This window comes from Dipodomys spectabilis, unplaced genomic scaffold (assembly GCF_019054845.1).
Source record: "Dipodomys spectabilis isolate Male_0828 unplaced genomic scaffold, ASM1905484v1 ptg000116l, whole genome shotgun sequence".
NCBI lineage: Eukaryota > Metazoa > Chordata > Mammalia > Rodentia > Heteromyidae > Dipodomys > Dipodomys spectabilis.
Window position 1 is genome coordinate 1990264 of NW_024870793.1, and position 7625 is coordinate 1997888.

At 34.6% G+C, this 7625-nt stretch overlaps 1 non-coding gene across 1 annotated transcript; it reads left to right on the forward strand.

Annotated features, from left to right (window-relative positions):
* The first annotated feature begins 236 nt into the window (after window positions 1-236).
* LOC122115104 lies at window positions 237-343 on the forward strand. Its single transcript, XR_006148707.1, has one exon. It is a non-coding gene; the product is annotated as a U6 spliceosomal RNA (small nuclear RNA).
* Window positions 344-7625: the final 7282 nt, after the last annotated feature.

Genomic DNA, 7625 nt, shown 5'->3' on the forward strand with positions numbered 1-7625 from the left:
AGGCTGGGAAGAGATGTGAAGAGTAAACAAAGGAGGAGGCTGCAATGCTTGATAAGAAATGTACTCATTATCTTGCCCATGTAATTGTAACCCCTCTGTACAGTATGTTCACAAAAAATAAAAATAAAAAAAGAAATATATGGTTGTAAAATTTTACGACAATTCTTTTGAACTTCCTTTTTTTGAATTGTGTAGTTTAAAAAAATCAATTGCACTTTAGATATAAAAAATATTCTGTGCTCAATTCAGCATCACATACACTCACATTGGAACGATACAGAGAAGATTAGCATGGCACCTGCACAAGGATGACATGCAAATTCGTGGAGCGTTCCATATTTTTACAACAGATGCTAGAGGGGATGTGGCCACAAGGGAACCATACAGCATTGTTGGTGGGAATGTAAACGTGTTCAACCACTTTGGAAAGCATTATGGAGGTTCTTCAAAAGATTCCACATAAAGCTTCCCTTTGACCCAGCAATCCCACTTTTGGGGATTTACCTAAATGACCACAAACAAGACCATACTAAAACTACTATCACAACTATGTTTATTGCAGCATTATTTATGATACCTAAGTAATGGAACCAACTCAGATGTCCCTTCTAGATGAATGGATCAAGAAAATGTGGGATATATACACAATGGAATTCTATGCCTCCATCAGAAAGAATGACATTGCCCCATTTGTTAGGAAATGGAAAGACTTGTAAAAAATTATATTAAGTGAAGCAAGCCAGGCCCAAATAAAATTGCCAGTGGGTTTACAAAGTTGTGTTTAATACCACTTTTATGCTGGCTTAATGCTTTGTAAACAGAAGTCATTAGAGAAATGCAATTCAAAATTACTATGATACTACTTCATAACTATTATAACCCTCATCAAAAAAATCAAAAGAACCAGGTGTGGTGGTAAAGGCTTGTAATTCGAAGCATTTAGGAGGTTGGAGTAAAAGGATTTGGGTCTGAGGTCATCTTGGGTCCTGCACACAGTAAAAACCTGCCCTTTTAAAAAAAACTCAAAAGGTAATAATGTTGGCTGGTGAGAGTGTGGAGAAAGGGAAACTTTCTACACTCTTGGTCAAAATACAGGTTAGTATTCACCTTGTAGAAAATAGTATGCAGATTTCTAAAGAAATCCAAAGTTGAAATATCATCTGACCCACCAATCATGTGATTATTTCTCTCTGGGTAACTTGTAAATATATCTGTATTTCATTGTTATTCACATTATTCACAAAAGCCAAGATAATAATTGAGGTTAAGTGTTCAACTACAGACTAATAAACTGTGGTGCATGCACAAATATATTTTTATGTTTCATCCTTAAAACAAGACTTCTCCCATTATCCACAACCTATAATGACCTGAATGATGTATTCTAAATGAGGAAAAATGTTGTCTTCTGTTTTTTGTAAACACACACACACACACACACACACACACACACACCAAACTCAAACCTTAAGAGAGAATATTTTTTTAAAGTAAAGCAAAGTGGAATTGCTGGGGCATTTAGGTCATAATGTAGAAAATAGTAGAGATACAGGATGAACCGGTATAGATTTGTAATGTACAACATGAGGATACAGGGGACAACACTGGCCTTACATAGGAATGAAGCTAAGTAAGTACGAGATGTTCTTCCTAATAGGGGTTGCTCTTTTGGATGTTCTTCCTCCAGTATTGGATAAGATAAACATAATTCTTTAAATATACCTGCCTGTTTGCAGAAATAATAACAAACAATATAGCAATAATGTTGTATGCTCAACATAGGACAAAATGTCTAATTAAAATACATGAGATTATCCTTGGTGTAAACTAATTATTACAAATAAAGGAAACTCTGGGACCTATGTTTTTTTAAGTCTGGCTTAATTAATATAATTTTTTTCCAAGAACTTCCATTTCCTTACAAATGAGGTGGTATCATGCTTTCTGATGAAAGCATAGTATTCCGTGTGTGTGTGTGTGTGTGTGTGTGTGTGTGTGTGTGTGTGTGTGTGTTTGTGTCATTTTCTTGATCCATTCATCTTCTGAGGGGCCTCTAGATTGATTCCATATCTTTTCTATGGTAAATAATACTGTGATAAACATAATTGTGCTGGTAGCTTTAGAGTGGCATTGCTTGTGGCCACCTGGTTAAATGCCCAGAAGTGAGATTACTGGGTAATAGGGGAGCATTATTGTGTACATCAAGGATAATCTTAGTAGATGAGCAGAATAGCCCTATAGCTATGTACATATGACCGTATAAGGTGATTCCAAGTGAAATGAACTCCAAGACATGTTCTTTGTTGTTGTTGTTCTTAATGTACTGCAGGATTTCTTTTTATCCTTTTGTGTTTTCCCCACCTATAGTTTATCCACTGTAGTCGCTGTATTTGGTTTTGATTAATATTTAGTCACTGTATTTGATTTTGAATAACTCTGGTTATTGTAAATATGAACTAGGTTAGGGAAAGGGAAAAATGGTGAGACAAATGACAAGGGGGAGCCTATGTAACAATGATACACAGAAGACAATATGTTGGAAATAATCTTGGAGGGGCTGTTGGGAGGGAAGAGGGAGAAAAATGGGGGAAGGGATAACAAATTAGAAAAGAAATAAATTCATTACCTTATTTAGATAACTATAATCCCTCTGTACATTACCTTGACAGTAAAATTTAAATAAAAAATAAAATAAAGAAGGGATGAGAAGGGGAAACAAAGGCGGAGGCAACAATGCTTGATAAGAAATTTATTCATTATCTTGCCCATGTAATTGTAACCCCTCTGTACGGTATTTTCACAATAAAAATAAACTAAAATAAAATACATGAGAGCAGCAAGACAGGATATGGGACTGGGGAAAATACTATACTAAGAGTAGAACAGATGTGGAGAGCAGAAATTTTACTTTAACATAGGAAGTAATTAACTAGCATTCAGATTTTCAGCCTCATGTCAGTAACTAAAAAGGGAAAACAAAATGCACAATCAGCAAACCAATAGAGATAAAATAGAAAACTAAACAATAAAGATGAAGAGTCAACTTGGACCAAAAATAACAAATGACACAATTAGGAAACAAATAACAAGCTGGTAAGTTTAAAAATATTAACTATAATTCTATTAACAGTTGTTTACATCACAATTTGTTAGAACCATAATTCAAATCACAGTTTAGTACTATATCATTTTAATAAGTTACTTATTATTGATTTCTTAATGTTGAATCCTTAATATATAATTTTACTTTTAGCAGCTATAGAAAAGAAGAAAGTGAATCTAATTTTAATAATATATTTCATGAATTGTAAAATTGAGAAGCATTGGAATTTAAACAAATATATCATTACTTTTTAATTCTGTGAATTAATGTAATAATTCTAAGTGTATTCTACAATTAGCACTCATCTTAACATCAAATAATAAATTAATGCACATGACTTTTGGTATTAAGTGGAAGGGTTCAGCACTGTGGTAAAATTCACACCACACAGTACAAGAGAGTATGACTCTTCTCATCTAGCATAAATTGTGGAAATTTGATTTCTACATGCACGTTAAATTCCTGTCTAGGTAACGTCTATAAAATTATATACAATTATATAAATGAGGAGTATTACAGATGATACATAAAAGTCATATACATTAATTAAATTCTTATTATTCTGCACCAAATAAATATTTATAGCGACTGCATTTCTGAGTAGATGATGGTTTATGTGTGCCAGATTATTCATATTAAGGCTTATTTTATATTTTTGACATTGTTTCTACAGTTGGATTTAATTTTTCATAAGGGGTTAAGTATATTATATTGGATATATGAAAGTAAATGGAATCTTTATTCTATTAATCCTTTGCCACTTGTCTAATCCCAATATAAATTATCCATGTGTTTGAAGTAATGAAAATAACAATAGATTTTTTTGTGAAAATAACAATAGATATAAGCACAATAAATCATTCTGTAGTAGACAAGTATTTTCACCTTTATTTTGATAGTTGGTCCTCTTTTACACTACAAAATATTCTTGGGAAAAGGTGCTCCAGGCTGACCACAACTGCAGAATATTATGGTTTGATCTATAATAAGATAAGGAAGGAAGGGGAACCTTTATTCCAAAGGTCTGCTCCCAGGGATGTGATCAGTTGTATGGTGGTGACTTGGAAATGAACATTTCCAATGAACAGTCATCTTAACAAGCCATCTTGATATAACATTTCTGTAATTGGTTATAGAGAATTTTTTGATGGCTTTGCAAGGATGCCAGATTGCCTCATTTTGAGACAATTTAAACAGGAATTTAGTCACCTGTTCTTTGTATCTTTAGGAGAAAAACCCATTGATTCTAAGCCAGGGGATCACAAAGGCTCAGAAAAGCTACTACCTTCAATCGTGATCCTAGACTTCTAAAAACAAAACAAAACAAAAAAAAAACAAACAAACAAAAAACACTCCAGTAAGCACAGCCAGTCAGGGCTGCTATCACAGACTACATGAAGTCAGGCCAGAAACAGAAGTTGAGAGTCATTTAGTTGATAATATATTTTTTATGAGACAGACTCAAATGAGACTCCAGAGAGAGGGTCAGAAAGACTGATGAGAGGGACTAAAATTGATCACACGAAGATTGGAAAGTAGAATTCCTTGTAGAACAAATAAATCATAGAAAGCCTGTGCATGTAAGAACAAGACAGCAGACCAAATTCCAGAAATGCACATTATCTTAGAGGTCAACTTAATGAATTATCAATGGAAATCTTTGAAATCTTAAATATTTGACCACATGTGGGAGAAGGACAATTGCTGAAGAGAAAGAAAATATCATCATTCTATCAGGAGGTCCAGTATCACATTAGGAATTAATAAAGCACAGATTTGTAATAAAACGAGAAAACAATTATTCCAAATGAGAGGTTCATTTGTTTTGATGTAACAGTTCTTGATTTAGGTGCTAGCAATTAACATACAATTGATCCAGTCCCACAGCTGAGTTGATATTGACTGCAGTATTCCTACATAAAGGGAAAGAGAAACTTTACAAATATCTGATGAAATGAGTTGAGGATGAAGTGTTAGTGATATCTGAGGTTTAGACACAGGTGAAGAGGTGGATTTTCTTTGCTAAAATTCCCCCATTTTTATCCTGGTGCCAGTGGCTCACAACTGTAATCCTAGCTACTCAGGAAGCTGAGATCTGAGGACAGTGGTTCAAAGCCCCCTGGGCAGGAAAGTCCCTGAGACTCGTATCTCCATTTAACCACAGGAAAACCAGAAGTTGCACTGTGGCTCAAGAGGTAGAGAACTCACCTTGAGTTGAAGAGCTCAGGGACAGTGCCCAAGCCCAGACTTCAAGCCCCTCAACTAACAACAACAAAATCTCCCTTTTCTTGGACTGCCTACCTCTTTTCCTAACATTCAACAAAGAAGCCTTTTTATCACCCACAACATTTAAGTCCTATCCTAGCTAGTGCAAATATAATGATTTGGTTTCTCATGTCGAAAGTTCATATTTGAAGAAACAAATAACAGCAGTGGTAACTTTTTGCAAGTCCTTGAACTCTGGGCCTGGGTTCTGCAGGTAGCTTTCATGTGAGATTGTTTGTTATTTATTGAATTACTGCTGATGAGGGGAATTACTGGGTCTTAAGGGAGATCTATATTTAGTCTTTTCAGGAAACTCTGTATTGCATTCCACAGTGGATGAACAAGTGTAATTTCCCACCAACAGTGTAATAGAGTTCCCAATTGGCTACATCCTTGTCAACATTTGCTATTGTTAGCTTTCTTGATAATGGCCATTCTAACTGGGACGAGATAGAATCAGTCTTGTTTATTTGTAGACTTGTAGGCACCTTCTAGCTACCATAAATGAATGGATCCATGAAACTTATATTGCTCTGAGTCTGCATTCCGTTCTTTTTGCTCTTAGTATAATTGTACCAAGCCTTTCATTTTCCTTAAGACTTGTGAAAAGTCATCCTTTCTGAAGGGTGAACAGAATTCCACTCTGTGTGTGTGTGTGTGTGTGTGTGTGTGTGTGTGTGTGTGTGTGTGTGTAAGATCACTATAGGCCCATGAGTTCATTTCTAAGCCTTCTGTTTCATCTGTAATTTTGTAATTCCTTATTAAATTTGGATTGCTTTCTTTATTGTATTGAAGTATATAGTTGGGATTTTGATGAGTATTGCATTGTCAATTGTTTGGGGGCAGTATTGCCGTTTCTTCATGTAAATTCTTCCAACCAGGAGCATTAAAAGATTTTCCATTTCCTTGAGTCTCCTTCAATTGCCCTTTTTAGATTTTTAAAGTTTTCACAGTAGAGGTCCTTCACATTTTTAATTAAATTAATTAATTCCTGCTGTTGTTTGGTTTAGTTTAGATTTGCTTTGATTTTGAAGCTAATACATATGAGGTTGTTTTTTTGGATTTCAGCCTGGATCTTCCCATTGTTGGTAACACAAAAAAACTACTGACTTTTGTGGTTTTATACCCTGCTGCTTTGCTGAAGGTTAGTGTCACCTTTAGTAACTTGGAGGAGGAAGCTATAGAGTCCTTTAAATACAGGATCATTTCATCTGTAAAAAAGGGATAGTTTTACTTCTTCCCTATTTGGATCCCCTTTATGTTTTTCTCTTGCTTATTGCTCTTGCTAGAAAGTCCACTACCATATTGAAGAGTAGTGGAGAGAGTGGACATCCTTGTCTCATTCCTGATGTTAATGTCTCCATGATTCCACGGTTAGGTAAATGCTAATTATCTCTGTCATATATGTGTGTGTGTGTGTGTGTGTGTGTGTGTGTGTGTGTGTGTGTGTGTGTGTGATATATATGTGTTTCATATATATATGTGTGTGTCATATATGTGTGTGTGTGTGAGTGTGTGTGTGTGTATTATATTGAGGAATGTTCCATGCATTCCTAGCTTCTCAGACCTTTTATTCATAAAGGGGTATTGGACCTTGTTAAAAGCTATTACTACATCCCTATAGACGATCATGTGTTTTCTTGTCCCTGCTTCTCCTATGGTTTGTATTATGATTATTGACAAGAATATTCAATCCAATTGTATCCTAGGGTGAATCCTATTTGATCATACAATATTATATTTTGTTAGTTGCTGAAATTAGTTGGTGAGAAATTTATTAAGAAGTTCTGCATAATTGCTTATCAAAGAGTTGGGTTCATAGTTCTCTTTCTTTGGTGAGTCCCTATGTGATTTGAGGAAGAGTCTAATTCTAGCTTCATAGAATGTGTTTGATAATTCCATTTCCCTTTCTATCCATTGAAGAGTTACATCTGTGTATTTTAAGTTCTTTGCAGGCCTTAATTTCATGGTAAATTCATTGAGTCCTAGATTTTTCTGGAATGGGAAGTGGTTTACTGACATTTCAATTTCATTTCTTCTTACGTGTTACTTCTTGCTTCAGATCCAGTATAGGAAAGCATCAATTTCTCCAAGATTCTCCAGGTGATGGGCATAAGATTGTCAAAATACTCTCTTATAACATTCTCAATTTTGCTTATATCTGTTGTGTTGTCTCATTTTTGTCTCTAATTTTCTGTATTTGGATGAGTTCTCTTTTTGTTTTGTTTTTTTTTTTTATTATGAAGGTGATATACAG